The following is a 19,566-nucleotide window of genomic DNA, read 5'->3' as shown; positions in this document are numbered from 1 at the left end:
GAATCTCAGTCTTGCATCTGCTTTACCGACGATCAAATTTATATGATCATTCCATTTTAAATCACTCCTAATGCGTACTCCCAGATAATTTATGGAATTAACTGCTTCCAGTTGCTGACGTGCTATATTGTAGCTAAATGATAAGGGATCTTTCTTTCTGTGTATTCGCAGCACGTTACACTTGTCTACATTGAGATTCAATTGCCATTCCCTGCACCATGCTGCATTTCAGTACAATTTTCCATTGTTGCAACCTCTCGATATACCACACCACCGTCCGCAAAAAGCCTCATTGAACTTCCGATGTCATCCACAAGGTCATTTATTTATATTGTGAATAGCAACGGTCCTACGACACTCCCCTGCGGCACACGAGAAATCACTCTTACTTCGGAAGACTTCTCTCCATTGAGAATGACATGCTGCGTTCTGTTATCTAGGAACTCTTCAATCCAATCACACAATTGGTCTGATAGTCCATATGCTCTTAGTTTGTTCATTAAACGACTGTGGGGAACTGTATCGAACGCCTTGTGGAAGTCAAGAAACACGGCATCTACCTGGGAACCCGTGTCTATGGTCCTCTGAGTCTCGTGGACGAATAGCGCGAGCTAGGTTTCACACGACCGTCTTTTTCGAAACCCATGCTGATTCCTAGAGAGTAGATTTCTAGTCTCCAGAAAAGTCATTATACTCGAACACAATACGTGTGCCTCGAACATAATACGTGTTCGTTGCGGTCTATTTCACTATGTGCCAGAACTTGTAACGCCGCAAATGCATATCCTCCTATTTCCATCTATTGTAATATAATTTTTTTCCTTAGTTTTGTTACCTGAAGATATAACGTTTCTGTGTATTTATATATTGTAATTGTTTTACTATCTGTATGTATATATTTATGCATTTATGTCGATGTATAATGGGTTTGTTTTGCAAATATTATTTGTATTTTTACGCTGGCACTATCCTAGGGAAAACTATGCTATCGAACGATTACATCGATCGGTCGTGTGGAGAACAAAAGTGTTTAGGATCTATGGCAGTGTTTGCCGTGTGGAGCGCGGGCAGAGCAGAGTATGGTTGGAGTACGGCGGTGGAGTAGGTGTGTTGTGTGACGCTCCCGCGAGTTGCCGTGCTTTCGGGGTTTGGCAGCATGTAATTGCGCTGGAATTGCTATGACAGTTTATGACACGGTGTCGCGGACGGGAAGCATTAGCTGGTGTACATCAAGAGCCCGTTTCGCTTGGTGACAGTGTCGAGAAGAAGGCGCGCCAACATCCAGCTTCTTCAACAGCGACGGCCGACAATGAGTGACTGTCGCCACCTCCTCGATCGACGGCTACAAACCTTCAATCAACCGACAAGGAAGACTGTAAGCACGTAACGTTTTAGAACTGTATGGCAGACCTCAGCTTTTCAAACTGTTAAATTTTTCTCACTAAATTACAGCAACGTAGCATGAACCTTTGTTGCTGATTGTCCCAATTGCATTACCAAGCAGGGTCCCTTCCCTTTCCCGAATGAACCCGAGTGTCGTTGAAATTCAAACGCCAGCATTAAAGTAATATCATTCCATTTCACTGCTTTAATTTCAAAGTTCAGTTAAAGTATTCATAGCTGGCTACAATATTTAGATTACACAAGCACAAATTAAGAGTGCGAGTTTTGTTACTGTATTTTAGCTTACCTGTGACTGCAGCTCAGCTTGGTATGTACTAAATTTTACTATTGTTAATTGTTCAGAATCATTTAATTCAAGTTCAAAGTTAAATCTATTATTTCTAAATTGCGTAGATTCAAGTAGCTTTTGAAATGATTGTTGAGGTAGCCCAAGACTAACCTTATTTTATTGAATTTCGTAGTGCTTCAGAAACAAAGTTCACTATTAATTTCAGTCACTAAATTAACTTTCAATTTTCCAGTTTTATTAATTCTTTTGCTAAATTAAGTCAGAGTGTAACGAAATTTATTACTTCTGACAAATTTATTACTTCTGACAACACGTGTCAACCTTCAGTTGCCACGCTTTTAGTGCTAAATATATGTGCATTAATCTTTCATTTTCAGTTATTATAGCAGTTGTCCATAGGACTGGGGACGGTAATTTTCCAGAAATCTCAAATACGTAATTAACGCCAATTAATTGTTGACGTAACGACCGCACATTTACTTTCTTTACTAATTTTACCCTTTTCTCAAAATTAATTTCCAGCAATTTCATTTGCATTTTTCCTTTTATTTAGATGTGACCCCTTCCTCTCTCTTTACCGACAAACTTCGGTTACGATTGCTTTTTTCCAAATTTCCATTAGGTGCACGCGGTTTTATTTTTCACTGTCATGAAGGTCGATAAGTGAGGGAGAGGTTACAAACTCCTGGTGTTGTTACATCAATGGACGGCAGTGTATTCACTCGGAGCTCTCCTGCGAGATGCCGCTAATTCCCAGCCGTCCTCCCTTGTGCGCCGCCCTTGCCGTGCACCCGTATGGTCCCGCTTCTGGAACAAACGCTGCCTGCGCACTCCAGAGGCTGAAGGAGCGGGCGGGCAGGCATCCGGCCCCTTGCCATTCATCGCGGCGCCTTTCGCGAGACGCGAGCTACCCGGCGCACAGCTGGGCTAATATTGTCTTTCCATCCGGCGCGATGCGGGCTGAGGCCGTACTAATGCCGAGCACAGCCGCCGCCGCCGCCGCCACACGCCGCCTTCAGCTGCTGCAGCAGCCGCCAGCCCGCTGCCTGCGGTCCGTCTTCATTAATTTCTGCGCTGCGGAGCGTTCGCACAGTGGCGGGCTTCAGCGGATTACGCTCTGCAGCTCGCGCTTCTCCCTACACCGCCAACAGGCTCTTGCAAGATTTATGTCCTATGTAATATTTTGAGGCACGTACGCACGAGCAACTGATACCAAATAATTCAGAGTTTAACATTTATCGAGAAACTCCCCTAAAATTCATCGTTTCTATCTTCCTCCACGCATTCGAAAACACTTGATATCTGTAATGCCATTTCCTCGGACGAGACATAAAAATCAAAAATTAGCTCCTAATACCCCAAAGATTTCCCCCCAAGTCCTAAATTCCCAGAAAAGTGAATAAGCGAACAAAGTCCCATTTATCACTATTATTAGCACAATAACAAGTAGTTAAATCAGGAATCTAAGACTTGACAATTTAGCAATCTACGAAAGAAAGATTAAATTTCAGTAAAATTAAAACGAAAATCATAATAAATCCCAAAATTAGCATAAATTAACATTCGCAAAGTAGAACCAACGATCCCCAAAGAATACTCCGTGTTAGTACTCTTTGGGAATCGGGAATAATGACTAAATTCAATGCATTGTCACTACGTTACGAGAGTTAGCCGAAGCAGGTCATATATTTGAATGCTCGTACATGTAGGCGCGCTTAGATTGTTTTTGAGATTGAATAAGTGTGATCTATTATGACGCAGTAATACGATCTTCTGACCTCAAATATTATGGCATTAGAATTCGAATGGAGGACTTTTACCTACTAGAATAAAGTGAACTTTTAACCAGATAATTGAACTAAACATTACTTAGACACTGATTTAGGCAACGAACACTGATAGACAATTATCATTCATAATAAAAAAAATGTCTGTGAGCACTATGGGACTTAACTTCTATGGTCATCAGTCCCCTAGAACTTAAAACTACTTAAACCTAACTAACGTAAGGACGTCACACACATCCATGTCCGAGGCAAGATTCGGACCTGCGACCGTAGCGGTCACGCGGTTCCAGACTGAAGCGCCTAGAACCGCACGGCCACAGCGGCCGACCATTCACAATAGCCAGTGGTTTATGGGAATTCAGTGATAGGTCCGAAGCATATAATTTAAATCCCCCCAACACCTGGGAAAGTTTTCTTCTCAAGGCTCGGTTAGGAAGTGACTCATATTGTGGAATATAACACCCTCTCGTGCCAAGTCGTGCATTTGTGATTTAAAATTCTCTCAATTTACTGACATGAAACCCCCGAGTAATATTTACGCGCACCGATAATATTCGACTGTAGCGCTCGGCGCTTATGTAGAATCTTTGACTCAAATAAGAAGCCCACTGTTACGATTTCTTAGATACTTGAAATTACGACCAGCTTGTAGGGAATTTGTTGTGGATGTGACTGTATTGGTTTCTTCATTAATATTTCGTCATTAATCAGTTAAACATCGATTACGAACGATTAATTACGATTCTTGGTGAAGTAAATATCTCACGCACGTCGACATTTCGGTTCATTACTGTTATTTTGTGTAGAGTCGTCTTCGTTATCTCAACACTCTACCGACTGTCGCCGAGTTTTAGCTGAGGCCAAGTATAAATCAAATCAAATCATCAAGAAGAAGAGCCGTTATATCTCCTCTCTGTTATTTAATGAATACCATCTTAGACAAAACAATTATTCCACCAGTATACACATACGGTTTCCACCAAGAGAAAGAAGCAACCCAAAAACTCACTTCTGCAGTGTAATATCTAAAAAGCTACCCAGAACGATAAGCGGTTCTCGAAAAGCGATAGATAACCACAAGTGCCTACCTCAAGATTCTACATACTTGAACTCCAGCTGCATGTTACCGGTGGTGCGCTCCCATATGTGCACCTAATAGAACATTGCAGTGGCTAGCACACTGGACTCGCATTCGGGAGGACGATGGTTCAACCCGTGTCCGGCCATCTTGATTTAGATTTAGGTTACTCGTAATTTCCGTAAATCTCTTTAGGCAAAAGTCGGAATGCTTTCTTTGAAAGGACACGGCCGATTTCCTTCCCCATCCTTCCCTAATGCGGTAAGACCGATGACCTTGCTGTTTGGTCTCCTCCCCCCGCCCCCCCCCCCCACACACACACACAAAAAAAAACGGACCAACCAACAGAACCATGCATGATTGCAGCAACACACTGAGAATAGTTCAAATAGCTCTGAGCACTATGGGACTTAACGTCTGAGGTCATCAGACCCTTAGAACTTAGAACTACTTACATCTAACTAACCTAAGGACATCACACACATCCATGCCCGAAGCAGGATTCGAACCTGCGACCGTAACGGTCGCGCAATTCCAGACTGAAGCGCCTATAACCGCTCGGCTTCATCGGCCGGCAGCACGCTGAGAGAGGTTGGTAAACCATTAAAGAATGCACTCACTAATCTGGTAAAATCATGTATGTTATTCAGGACCTCTGTCCTCCAATTAACTTGGAGTATATTCATTTAAGCATGCGTACAATGCTGGTAATAGCATTCATCGCAATTCACGGAGCTTGCTGGACTGCAGCCAATTCCCGCTGACAATTCCGCCCTACCTAATTACCTACTGGCCCAAAACATTGTTAGCTGCTGTTTTACATGGGAGTTAGGCACGAATCGCCAGTTTGGAATCTGACATCTTGGGTTGTCGGGTGTTCTGCCGGATATCAGCGTCGTACTTGCACGATATTTCGGTCACGTAGCTCGAGACCTTCATCAGGTGCGACCTGAGACTGCTCCTCGAGTGGACCTGGTCCAGTATTTATGCCTATGGCCTTCCCCCTCCACCAACGGCTGTAGGCGCTTCCTCTGTGGTCCGCACCTATTCCCTGCGACCTGCAACACTACACAAACAGAAGAACCAGAGAGATTGAGATAGTAAACAAGCCCCTGACGGACTGCCAGGCGCACCAGACCGAAGATGGAACACCCAGAAGTGGGACTGGTGGGCGCGGACCGCAGAGGGAACATCCAGAGCCGCAGCGGACGAAAAACGGAGCGGCAACGCTCCAACAGGTCGTGGTGAGCGGGCGCGGACCGCAGGGGGAACGCTTGGTACTCCAGACCGTAGTTGAAAGCCCCAGGAGCGGGTTTAGTGGGCGCGGACCGCAGAGGGAACACCTAGAACCGCAGCGGACGGAAAACGGAGCAGCAACGCTCCAACAGGTCGCAGGGAATGGGCGCGGACCACAGAGGAAGCGCCTGCAGCCGTTGGTGGAGGGGGAAGGCCATAGGCATAAATACTGGACCAGGTCCACTCGAGGAGCAGTCTCAGGTCGCACCTGATGAAGGTCTCGAGCTACGTGACCGAAATATCGTGCAAGTACGACGCTGATATCCGGCAGAACACCCGACAACCCAAGATGTCATTAGATCGCCGGGAAAGCCTGAAGAGTTACAGTTTGGAATCTGCTAACAATAAGTCACTCGATTTCTCCAAGACATAGAATGCTCTACCATGGTCGCAACTAGACGGCCTTCAAGGACGATCGATAACAACACTGAGCCAGTACAGAACCAGACAATACTTAGCATCGTCCTATGTACTCACATGTGGTTGGCTGATGACGCCGTTTAAGCTACAGACATAATGAATTAAGACCCCAACAGTTCTGTCAACTTTAAAACGGGCAGCTGGTACAACGACACAGGGCGCGTACTGCTCGGCATAGGTTCTGCTGAGCAAGCTACTCCCTGGTGTCGAATCAACACGCGACCAACAATACCATACGGACTTACGCGACCGAATGAGCAATATTTATGAAATTGCCGGAGTAACCATCCCTTTCACCCTTGAAGAGCTAGGGCTAGCGACAGCTAGACTTAAAAACAGAAATGCCCCCGGCCCAAATGGAATACTTTCGTAAACTTAAAAATACTGCCACAAAGATCACATGCTGAACGATGCCTTACAATAAGGAAGAGAAATCAGAGGAGAGGAACCCACAGGCCCCAAAACATACATGCGAATCTGCCTCCTAAACACGTTAGCTAAGGTGTAGGATCGACTACATTCACACAGGCAGCTTCTTGGCCTAAGTCCACGCCAGTACCGTTTTAGAGCAAAAAGATCAACAGATAATGCAGTCAATCGTGCATTACAAATAATACACTCTACCAATAATAAAAAATTCCGTTGCACTTTTAATCGATGTCGTAGGTGCATCTGATAAACTATGGTGGCCTGCGTAGTCCGCTGGGTTGATGAAGATGCGTCCATCAACTGCCTTGTACAAGAGCTTGCTAGATTATTGCAGAAACAGGCCAGCATGGTGAGTAGCAGGACACCATAAAGTAGGAAGGACGCCCCCCAGGCTCAATCTGTGGACCAGACTTTTGGGATATTGCTGTCAAGCCAATCCTAAACAACGCGGATGTGGACGACAGGTAAACGGGGTAGTCACTTATGCAGACAACGTATTAGTTGTATCAAAAAACTCACGAGAACACATAGAAGACAAAACTACACAATTTCTCGTAAGTATAAGTAGCTGATGTAGCCCACATAAGCTCAAAATTGTTGCAAAACAAAACAGTATAGTTGTTTCTCAAAGGGAGACTAAAAAGGAAGTCAGTTATTAATCTAGGTAACGTTAACATCAAGAGGAAACAAGTAAGTCATATTTAGGAATACAACTACACGAAGACTTACTTTCACTGTGAGCACAAGACGTAAATGACAAAGGGACGAAACTGATACACAAACTTGCAAGGCTGAAAACCACACAATACCGACTACCTCTGAAGACACTGCGAACGTATCACACAGCTACCTTGGAAGCCATAGCACGCTTTGCAGCAAGCGCGTTGGCGCACTGTGTGTGTCTAGTGACCTATAGAAACACAGTGAGGCGAGGACAGGGGAGCTTACTATTCGGAATGTCGGGTGCTTTTGGCGCCACATCGGTAGAAGCCTCGTGTGTGGTTCTGGGGACCTGCCTCATTGACATCACTATCCGCCAGAAGGCAGCTGCATTCTGGCTAAACAGAGGCAGGCACGACAAGCTTCTGGAAATAACATGGAAGGAGATCGTAGAAATGCGTCAGTTAAGCGACTGACTTCTTGTCACGTGGAAAAGGAAGTCGGAGACGATCGACAAAGGCCGTCATGTTCTCTGCTTCTTCCCCAATATATGGGAACAGCTGAAGCTGGAACGGGTGGATCCAAACCGCGACATGGTTCACATACTGTCCGGCCACGGTCCATACCCAGCACATCTGAACCGCGTGGACCTTATCCAAAGTGCTAAGTGCAGATGCGGGTAACATGGTCTCCTGAATACGTGGCGTTACATTGTAACACCTTCACACAAGTAAGGCCTGTAAGAGAATATAATGACATCAAAGAAATGTTAGGTGATCCATACAAATGGTGTGCTCTAGGTCGTATCACTGAGAAGGTTTCAAGAAAACTGCATGACGCCTGTAGACCAGAAAATCCGTACGGGAGATCTCGAACAGACACACAACGAACACGACAACAGGATCCGTGAGAGGACACAAACTCAGACACTGCCGCAGACAATGCCACAGCTGCTGCTGCAGAAAATAACAGAAACACAATAACACCATTAGACACAGAGTCGTAACGCAAGGAGTATAACGCCTAAAATAGCTAAGATAATTATTAGAAAAGCAGACGTTGCAAGTGATTGGTTCATGTATCTAATCTGCACTTTAAATATGGTAAAGAAATAAAATTGCTAATATAAGCAACGAGAAAATCATTACAGCTAAAGAATACATCTTGCGGAGAGACGACGCTCGAAGTTTTAAGTACTGAGGCTTCCCTATCGCCTATGGCACTGGTCACGCACACAAAAATACAACATAGCATCACACATATAACATGTAGAACCACGTCTAGGTATAGTAACACAAATAGTGAAATGGGTATGCCCTACATAAGCACTTAAAAGATGTAATAAGTAGGACCAGTTTCTTAGACATTACGAATATATACACACAGAGTCACTTAAAATGTGTTTCGTTTAGTAATGTAGGAAGACATAGTTTTGTACGCAACATCAGGTAGGATAGGCTCGATGTTTCTGCTGAGGCCCTTCTAACTCGAATAGCAACATGAAGCAGAATTTATATATTATATTTTGTTTTAACGGTAAACAGGTGCTTAGCTTTCCTCTCGTATATTTCTATTATTTTCTTTCAAATTACCGGTATTTAATTTTTTGAACACTCCGCGTCCTACAACAAACTTAATTGTCTTTTCAAATCATTATTAATACCCTTGTTATATTGCTCAAGACAAATTTTGCTAACAATGTTGAACAATGTACTATAATACGCAAAATTTTATTTTATGTTCTTAATCTTTCTTCTTCTGCTTACACCTTATCCCGCAGTTTTCGCAGGATCGGCGTTGTTACAATTGGATTTCGCAAGGTTAGTTTGAAGGGGTGGTCGGATGCCGTGCCTGCCGCCACCCTGTACCCCCAGGGATTCAATCGGTTTACCCCAGCTCTGCGTCTAGTGTAAATCATGAAATAGTACGAACATGCTTAAAATCTCTGCGAGTAGTGTAACTGAGGTGGGATGGGGGGACCAGCCTGGTATTAACCTAGCGGGATGTGGAAAACCGCCTAAAAACCACATCCTGGCTGGGGGCACGCCGGACCTCGTCGTTAATCCACCGGGCCGATTCGATCCGTGGCCGGCGCGCCTATGCGAGTCCAGGAAGCAGCGCATTAGCGCTCTCGGTTAACCTGGCGGGTCGTAAAATTTTATTTTATATGAACTGCTTTTTACATTGTCAGGCAGCAGGTCTTAAAATATGTAGTAATGTAAATGAAATGATTACTCATGATTAACCTCTCTCCATCTGAGTCTTCAGATACTGGCATCAGCAGAAAGCATACTTTAAAATACCAATTAAAAGCACTGATTACGTGACTGTGCGTTTTCAGACAAAAATCAAATGAGCAGATAGAAAGCTTGTGATGTCGCTAAGATGGACTGCCCTTGACCTGACATGCACTCCTCCACAAGGTCTGTCAATCGTAGTTAAAACTTCGTGACTTCTGTGATGTGAGACAAGGCTCTTTACCAATTACTTTCCTATCCAAATTGTAATGTCCTACATAGCTCCCTCTATAACACTATACTTGAACGGAATAAATAGTTCTGCTAATGGAAAAGCCACATATAACACTATTAAATGCGTATAATGTTATCCCTTGTACAGGATTTGATTGTGATGTATGCCTAATGGAAATGAAAATCAGACTATTAGCTCTGTTCTAAACGTGGACGATAAATAGTTTCACCAGCTTTCGAAATGTGGTGCTACAGAAGAGTGCTGAAGGTTAGATGGGTAAATCACATAACTAATGAGGAGATATTGAACAGAATTGGGGAAAAGAGAAATCTGTGGCACCGCTTGACTAGAAGAAGGGATAGGTTGGTACGACATATTCTGAGGCAACAAGGGATCACCAGTTTAGTATTGGAGGGCAGAGTGGAGGGTAAAAATCGTGGAGGGAGACCAAGAGATGAATACACTGAACAGATTCAGAAGGATGTGGCTTGCAGTAGGTACTGGGAGATGAAGAAGCTTGCACAGGACAGAGTGGCATGGAAAGCTGCATCAGACCAGTCTCTGGACTGAAGACCACAACAACTACAGCACTTTTCTGTAAGAGTTTCCTAACTGTTAGAAAGAAACGCAGTAAAATGAAACAATACTGATTCTAAGACCTTTCTGTTCCAAGTTACCTTTCTGTACCAAGTTCATTAAATTGTTTGTCTAATGGATTTACGGCCGCCAGCCTATCTAGACAAAGCAATCGTTAAGTTTCAGAAAAGCAGAAGTAAATTTGGCATGCTTTGCTGCTGTTACCTGATGTAATTTGACAAATAAATATAACTCTGAGGATACAGTTCTGAGAAAGGCACAGGAATATTTTAGCTACTACACGCACATATGTATATAGTTATGATTTAGAAGGACCTCGAATGTTTTAATCATTATTATGTGCAAACAAATTTGGCCAGGGGACTTCTATGTTTACAATCTGTATAACCGAAAAATTAAATACTTAAATATTCTAATATCATTAGCAATTTGCTGTTCCTTACTTTTTGTACTTTGTCATTCAGTATTTATATGCAAATGTACTTCAGTGTTACTGAGTCACATCACTGAATTTCATTTATACCAGGAAGAATTTTATTTACACTTTACTCAAAGCCTATTTACTCACTTTCACTGGACAAAATTAGTTCACAACAATTAGAATTTCATCTGTACTTTACTCAAAGCTTATTTACTCATTTTCACTTTAAAAAATTTGTTTACGACAGAATTTTCTCTGTACATTACTCAAACTTATTTACTCACTTTCAGTTTAAAAAAATAGTTCATAACTATTATTTTAGATATTTGTTCAAAGACGAAAATTTGTGGGTGTAGATCTTGAAAAAGCACTTCAAGTGCTGTTAAAACAGGTTTACTCGGATTAATATGGTACGGTGTACAAGTTTCGTGAAGCATGGACTAATTAATTCTTCTTGTCGTCGTTTTAACGTCCATAACACAGCCCAACAATTTGTACCAAAGCCTAAATAAATGAGCAGTCGTGATTCGGTGCTACTGTGCAACAATCGCCAGGCAAGGCACCGCCTGCTCCGTCCGAGTGTTGCCTCTTTCACTACTGCTTGCAGACCGTGTCCTATCACTCTCGCCACCTTTTAGACTTCCCACAGTAACTTCCGTACAGTACAAAAGCACTCCATCCTTTGCATAACACATATCATACTCATTGTCTTTAAGCACGTACAGATTTTTTGCAAATGACAACTTGCACAAATATGTAAATTTACATACACCAACATTTTCATTTTATTAATCCATGAAAAAATATTATTTAGTAAATTATACATTTCACATATTTCTTTACGTAAGTTACAAATATACTTTAGCAAAGCACTCTAACATCACTGGATCACATTTTACAAACAGTCTTTGCATATCACCGTTATTTTGTGATAAAATTTAAGTGCAAAAAAGGTTTTACAACGTAGATGAATGTTAGCATAATACTTTATACCTGCAGTGGAAGCTCTTCCGCAGTACACTCTAAAATGTGTTTTTCTGATGTCCTATTTTTCTTTCCTGGGTCGTCCATTCTTTGGACTCATCTACCTGCTTGATTCCAAAAGGTGTCTGCATCAACTTACAGTTTGTGCCTTACGTATTCTTACGACGGCTTTCCGAAAACTTCCTGTCGACCCGCTTTGAAGCCTGCCGTGATAACATGGTGTCCTTGTGCGTTGGGCTGCCAAACCTACAAGGCGATGGTTGCCTGCTGCCTCCACGTGCTGGTACACGATTAAAATGGAAATACCTTCTGATCTAGTCTCACATTACATTGGACTTCCACCAAACACACCTAACCCATATACTTGGTGCTCCAACCTGATTCTCCTGTTACACAGTTCTTATACATACTACTGTACGTATTGCATACCACATCTGAATCTGTTTTTTCATACGCCCTGATGCTACCTCTCTATGCTACCCACATGTCAGCGTTTTATAATATACACTACTAAATGCCTAAAGCGAATACTGTGTCCCAGTCGCAGGTTGCCTATCTAGCGACTTCCAGGGCCAAAAAATATTTAATTTTTAGTATGTCGTATAACTATTGACCAAATTTAAATATTTAATATGTGGTCATAATGTACTGATTACAAAGTTAGAGGTTCAACACCATTAAGTCAAGTATTAGAGATGGATACTGTATACAAGGTGTTCCCGTAATATGGTGCAAACATGTAATAGAACTTTAGCGTGTACAATAATTGTGTATAATAATTGTGTGTTATTTATGGTTCTTCAAAGCAGAAAGAGTTGTAGGTTAAGTGAACATTTTAGAGACTTTGGCACAATATTCGGGGGCCACACAATATTCGGGAGCGGCAGCAGTCGAACAAGGGCAGCCATCAGGGGTGTCGACATTGGTCACGTTTCAGGCCAATGTGAGAAGGCCGATGGCCAGCGGAGTTCGCACAGCACTTCGACTGATCAACGACCGAGCAGACGGGCGATGCTTCCAAGGAGATCAATGACGAGCGCTGTCGGCACATCAGCGATCAGTGCTGCAGGACCTGTCAGCATACTGAACTCACGTGCGTGACGTATCTGGCAATGGGGACTGGGACGACAGGGCAATGTCCAGCCACACCAGCAGAGAGGCAAAACAATGGAAAGCCGGCACGTTTCGACCTAACATGAGAAGCGTAGATCAGCGACCGAAAGGTCAGCCGCCGCCCTTGAAGCTTCGCGGCACTGGCAAAAACACCGAATAAATACCTCCGACAAACCGGCGTGAGATGATCCATTGAGGAGGTATTTCGAGAGGAGGTAGAAGATACGAAGAAACGTACCCTGGATGGACGGACCGATGGTTGGTCAGCGGACGTCGTACTTCGTTGCAACGAATTAGCCGCTTGGCTGCTCCACAGAAGAAGGTGTCTGTACCGCGCCAGTAGGTCAACGCAGAAGATGTCATTCCAGATGTTACCAGAAAGCAGTTCTTGTGGTACTTACCCATGTGTCTGGGGGGGTTAAAGGGACTGCGGCTTGACCGAAACGGTAACCTGTGAACTTAGTCGCTGATGAACTCTGCCAGAAGACGCTATTCCGTCTCCCTTACTCCTCCTCTCACTTTTTTACTACTGGAGTTAATTTTATTCATCTTGTGGTTTTATTTATTTAGATATGATTCTATATGTGTAGCAGCAAGTAAGTTGGTACATGGTAACTAGTAACTTTTCTTTACGATATTAAAGTTTGGATTTGCGATGTTCAGACTGATATAAAACTGAAACTGAGAGCTGGTGGCAGTACACAAAATTATTTGCAACAAGTTGGTATGGTTTTGATTCAATGTTATTACACTGTCTTTACTTGGTAATCCTTTCCTCATAAAAGCAAGCAACTTTGAGTAGTGTTGAGTAAATATTTCACTTTGGCTGTATGAGTTACACTAGCACACAGATGTTACGTTCAGACATGGAGTGGGAGAGGGAATAAACACTTTTATCATAAATGTGGCACACTGTGGATCAAATTATTGCTTTTCCACATCTGCTCTGGATAATCATGTAGGAAACATTCACTTGCTACTGTAACGTATTCAAGAAAGAAAGAAAACTGTATCTGAACTCATTACCTTGCATCGTATTCAGAAAATTCAGTAATGAACTTCAAATGATCGTCACAGCACTGAGTGTTGGTTACGTTATGCAGTGGATTTTTGAATACTGTTAATTAGAACAGGCGCGCGGATAGCCCGCGTTCTCTTAATCTCAGGGAAAAATATAAAATATTGCTTTAGTTTCACACAGGAGACCTTGCCACAAAATGTGAAAATGATGAAGTCATAACACAGTTATTCGTTATATTTTTGTTAGCGCGTAGAACATGTCATACAGTACTTTCCAAATCAAACTGAGAAAATATTTTTGTGATCGCATAGAAAATGTCGCAGAGTACCTTCCAAATGAAACTGAGAAATGCACTGAACAATATAATATAATCTGCCGGCACTGCTGGAAGCTGTAAGAAAATGTTAAATATTATTATGTTACCTCGCTTTACCGGCGAGACGACTGCGATGCCTGAAATAAATATTTTTAAATGTGCCGCGTCTGCGGCCATTGCCCTCGCAGATTGGTACAGCGGCTTCCGCTAAAGTAAATGCTGAAAATGTCTAAATTATTTACGGGACGAATGGCTGGCAACTTTACAAATTATTTTAAAAACATATTTGCTCAAACTCTATATATTCAAACAAAAAATGCATTAATTTTACACACCTTTTTACAATAACTCGCCTAATGGCGGATCTCCAGCTTCATGAACAAAAGACTCACAGCCAGCATATACATTTGTTTAACACGCAAGTGTTACTCGTAACGAAACCCAAAGAGAACAGAGAAATTATTACAATGCTTTTTACCATTTACAAATGTACTGAATTGTCCTTCTTATCTGAGGCACAGATCATCACCACTAATTGATTTAACAAGAATACGATTGTCAAAGATAATAATATGTCATGGATTCAAAGTTATAAAATGCATAAAACGTCAAATAATTATCAATGTTCTACATACATACATAATAAATTCGTGAAATGATTACACAGTCTTGCTGTATTGCTTCACTTCGTCATGTTTATTCGTGTTTAAATTATTTCTCTTTCGCCGTTTGTGTGGAAGTGTATCGATACATGTATTACAATGCTTTTTACCATTTACAAATGTACTGAATTGTCCTTCTTATCTGAGGCACAGATGATCACCACTAATTCATTTAACAAGAATACGATTGTCAAAGACAATAATATGTCATGGATTCAAAGTAATAAAATGCATAGAACGTTAAATAATTATGAATGTGCTACATACATACATAATATAATCGTGAAATGATTACACAGTCTTGCTGTATTGCTTCACTTGGTCATGTTTATTCGTGTTTAAATTATTTCTCTTTCGCCATGTGCGTGGAACTGTATCGATACATGTTAACTGGTCTTACACACACGGAAAAAAATTCTGTCACACGCTTTTTACGACGATCGGCCAGGAGACGCTACAACGCCGAACCTGAGGGTCGCTGGTTCGATTCCGGGACGGAGCACTGCACGCCACGCCGTAGCCGCGCGTTAATAAGGCAACGCGCGAATTCACGAGAAGACCGCGCTCCCAACGCAGTGAGTCAGGGGCGCTGCACTGGATGGGAGAAAACGACGCCGGCGCGCAGCTGCAACACGAGCCGTCGCCGCATCAGTGGTCACCGGAGTCTGCACGCTACGACTCCGCCGCTCCGCCGCCGCAAGGAATTGAGCGGGCTAAAACACAGCGTATTAGTCTGTTTGTTTATAGCGTCTTATGTCTCGATAAGTGACTAGTAGAAGCCGACCTCGGGGAAGATCAGTTTGGATTCCGTAGAAATACTGAATACTGACCCTACGACTCATCTTAGAAGAAAGATTAAGGAAAGGCAAACCTACGTTTCTAGCATTTGTAGACTTAGAGGAAGCTTTTGACAATGTTGACTGGAATACTCTCTTTCAAATTCTAAAAGTGGCAGGGGTAAAACACAGGGAGCGAAAGGCTATTTACAATTTGTACAAAAACCAGATGGCAGTTATAAGAGTCGAGGGACATGAAAGGGAAGCAGTGGTTGGGAAGGGAGTGAGACAGGGTTGTAGCCTCTCCCCGATGTCATTCAATCTGTATATTGAGCAAGCAGTAAAGGAAACAAAAGAAAAATTCGGAGTAGGTATTAAAATCCATGGAGAAGAAATAAAAACTTTGAGGTTCGCCGATGACATTGTAATTCTGTCAGAGACAGCAAAGGACTTGGAAGAGCAGTTGAACGGAATGGATGGTGTCTTGAAGGGAGGATATAAGATGAACATCAACAAAAGCAAAACGAGGATAATGGAGTGTAGTCGAATTAAGTCGGGTGATGTTGAGGGTATTAGATTAGGAAAGGAGTTTTGCTATTTGGGGAGCAAAATAACTGATGATGATCGAAGTAGAGAGGATATAAAATGTAGACTGGCAATGGCAAGGAAAGCGTTTCTGAAGAAGAGAAATTTGTTAACATCGAGTATAGATTTAAGTGTCAGGAAGTCATTTCTGAAAGTATTTGTATGGAGTGTAGCCATGTATGGAAGTGAAACATGGACCGTAAATAGTTTGGACAAGAAGAGAATAGAAGCTATCGAAATGTGGTGCTACAGAAGAATGTTGAAGATTAGATGGGTAGATCACGTAACTAATGAGTAAGTATTGAATAGGTTTGGGGAGAAGAGAAGTTTGTGGCACAACTTGACCAGAAGAAAGGATCGGTTGGTAGGACATGTTCTGAGGCATCGAGGGATCACCAATTTAGTATTGGAGGGCAGCGTGGAGGGTAAAAATCGTAGGGGGAGACCAAGAGATGAATACACTAAGCAGATTGAGAAGGATGTAGGTTGCAGTAGGTACTGGGAGATGAAGAAGCTTGCACAGGATTGAGTAGCATGGAGAGCTGCATCAAACCAGTCTCAGGACTGAAGACCACGACAACAACAACACAAGTGACTGTTAGTGGAGCCACCGATGTTACACCTCACTCACTGAGCCAAGAAATGAGCCCACTCCATCGCCCACGAAGTGTCGCTTCCTTCCCGCCACCCATAACTAAATAATGACCTTTGCTCTCCTCTGTCACTGACACTCAATATCTAGTCTCACTAAACCCCGACCCACTACAGAACATTGAGAATGCTCCACTGAACAATTTGAAGTAGGGAACCTGGAGTCGGAGAAGCCAGCTTAAGGAGATATGGAAGTACATGGGAGTACATGGGAGTACAAGCTTACACGTACAGTGATGTTTATTTACATGTACATTCTTTATTTCCTGCAAGGAAACAAGGAGGACGAGCTTGATTAGCCGGCCGGTGTGGCCGAGCGGTTCTAGGCGCTACAGTCTGGAACCGCGCGACTGCTATGGTTGCAGGTTCGAATCCTGCCTCGGCCATGGATGTGTGTGATGTCCTTAGGTTAGGTAGGTTTACGTAGTTCTAAGTTCTAGGGGACTGATGACCATAGATGTTAAGTCCCATAGTGCTCAGTGCCATCTGAACCATATTTTGAGCCTGATTACTAGGAAGCCCATCCGGGCGTCTGAATGGCCACCTGTACATGAGGTTCGTGCGAAGAGTTCCGCCTGAGTTGTTGGAGAACGTTCCCTATGGCTGTTCACTAGAGGATGTGCCTACAACACGACGTTGGACCGCCTCACTTCAGGGTGATGTCTGCAACCATCTTAGTACTGAAATTTCTGGGCACTGGATTAGAAGGGGAGGTCCTATTCTATATCCTTCGAGGTCACCTGGCCTGAGTCCCCTTGATTATTTCCTATTGCGATATTTTAAGACAGATGATGATGATGATGATGATGATGAAGATGTGTGGTTTGCGGGGCGCTCAACTGCGTGGTTATCAGCGCCCGTACAAATGCCCAACATTTGCTCAGTACAGAATGAGATTTTCACTCTGCAGCGGAGTGTGCGCTGATATGAAACTTCCTGGCAGATTAAAACTGCGTGCACCGGCCGAGACTCGAACTCGGGACCTCTTGCCTTTCGCGGGCAAGTGCTCTACCATATGAGCTACCGAAGCACGACTCACGCCCGGTACTCACAGCTTTAATTCTGCCAGTACCTCGTCTCCTACCTTCCAAACTTACAGAAGCTCTCCTGCGAACCTTTCAGAACTAGCACTCCTGAAAGAAAGGATATTGCGGAGACATGGCTTAGCCACAGCCTGTGGGATGTTTCCAGAATGAGATTTTCACTCTGCAGCGGAGTGTGCGCTGATATGAAACTTCCTGGCAGATTAAAACTGCGTGCACCGGCCGAGACTCGAACTCGTGACCTTTTGCCTTTCGCGGGCAAGTGCTGTACCATCTGAGCTACCGAAGCACGACTCACGCCCGGTCTTGCCAGGAAGTTTCATATCAGAGCACACTCCGCTGCAGAGTGAAAATCTCGTTCTGGAAACATCCCCCAGGCTGTGGCTAAGCCATGTCTCCGCAGTATCCTTTCTTTCAGGGGCGCTACTTCTGCAAGGTTCGCAGGGGAGCTTCTGTAAAGTTTGGAAGGTAGGAGACGAGATACTGGCAGAAGTAAAGCTGTGAGGACCGGGCGTGAGTCGTGCTTGGGTAGCTCAGATGGTAGAGCACTTTCCCACGAAAGGCAAAAGGTCCCGAGTTCGAGTATCGGCCGGTGCACGCAGTTTTAATCTGCCAGGAAGTTTCATTTACTCAGTGCAGTCTCGCCACTTGAATGATGATGAAATGATGAACACAACACAAACGCCCAGTCATCTCGAGGCAGGTGAAAATCGCTGACCCCGCCGAAAATCGAACCCGGCATCCCGTGCTCTGGAAGCGAGAACGCGACGGCGAGACCGCGAGCTGCGGGCAGTTGTCTATGAGACCCGAGTGGATACAGAGATGCAATTCGTTTCCAGAACTGTAGCTGCCTCCGATGGGATTCGAAACAGGGATATTTGTCATGATACTTCAGAAGCTAAATCTCCGTCAGTTTCAGTACATTCTGTGAGAATCAGTGCGAATGGTACGTTCATTCGTTCAACGATGATATTTGCAGTTAACTGTAACTTATGTAAATAAAGAAGTACACAGTAATGTGACTTTATTTCTATTATCTCCTTCAGCTGGCTTCTCCGATCCCAGGTTACCTACCTCAAAATGTTCAGTGGAGTATTCTCTATGCCCTGTTAAATTTCTGCATGCTCTTACGGAAACAACGAGGCAACGAAACTCACAGCATGCAAATTGCCCATATTACACCGCGCAACTCAGATAGTGCATCACTTTTGCGAAACCCCGTAATTATTTACTACTGCACCGTGTAAGTTTGAAATGTAGCTGAAATCTGCCTATAACCTTCCCCTGTTTTGGTACAAAAGCGTGGCATTCTGCGACGTTACCCCCTGGGTCGGCGACGCTGCAAGCAGCAAGGTGTTTACACACCCGACAAAAGACCAGAGTTCAATAGTTCACGTCACGTCTCAGTTGAGTCAGTGATGTCACATTGGCACCACATTTCACAGTTCGTCGCAACGCCACCGTCGGAGTGTCATACGATGGGAGAGTCGTCACATCCCCTCTCACCCGCACTTTACCATCCTTTAGATGACCCCACGACGGATGTTAGAAATGCGACGCCC

At 43.5% G+C, this 19,566-nt stretch overlaps 1 non-coding gene across 1 annotated transcript; it reads right to left on the bottom strand.

Annotated features, from left to right (window-relative positions):
* Positions 1 to 17,916: 17,916 nt before the first annotated feature.
* Positions 17,917 to 17,991, bottom strand: Trnas-cga (transfer RNA serine (anticodon CGA)). The gene has a single exon. It is a non-coding gene; the product is annotated as a tRNA-Ser (tRNA).
* Between the last annotated feature and the right edge of the window lie 1,575 nt (positions 17,992 to 19,566).

This window comes from Schistocerca cancellata, chromosome 5, assembly GCF_023864275.1.
Source record: "Schistocerca cancellata isolate TAMUIC-IGC-003103 chromosome 5, iqSchCanc2.1, whole genome shotgun sequence".
Lineage (NCBI taxonomy): Eukaryota > Metazoa > Arthropoda > Insecta > Orthoptera > Acrididae > Schistocerca > Schistocerca cancellata.
Note: the sequence above shows the minus strand (reverse complement) of the source record. Positions and strands in the feature narration are given on the sequence as shown.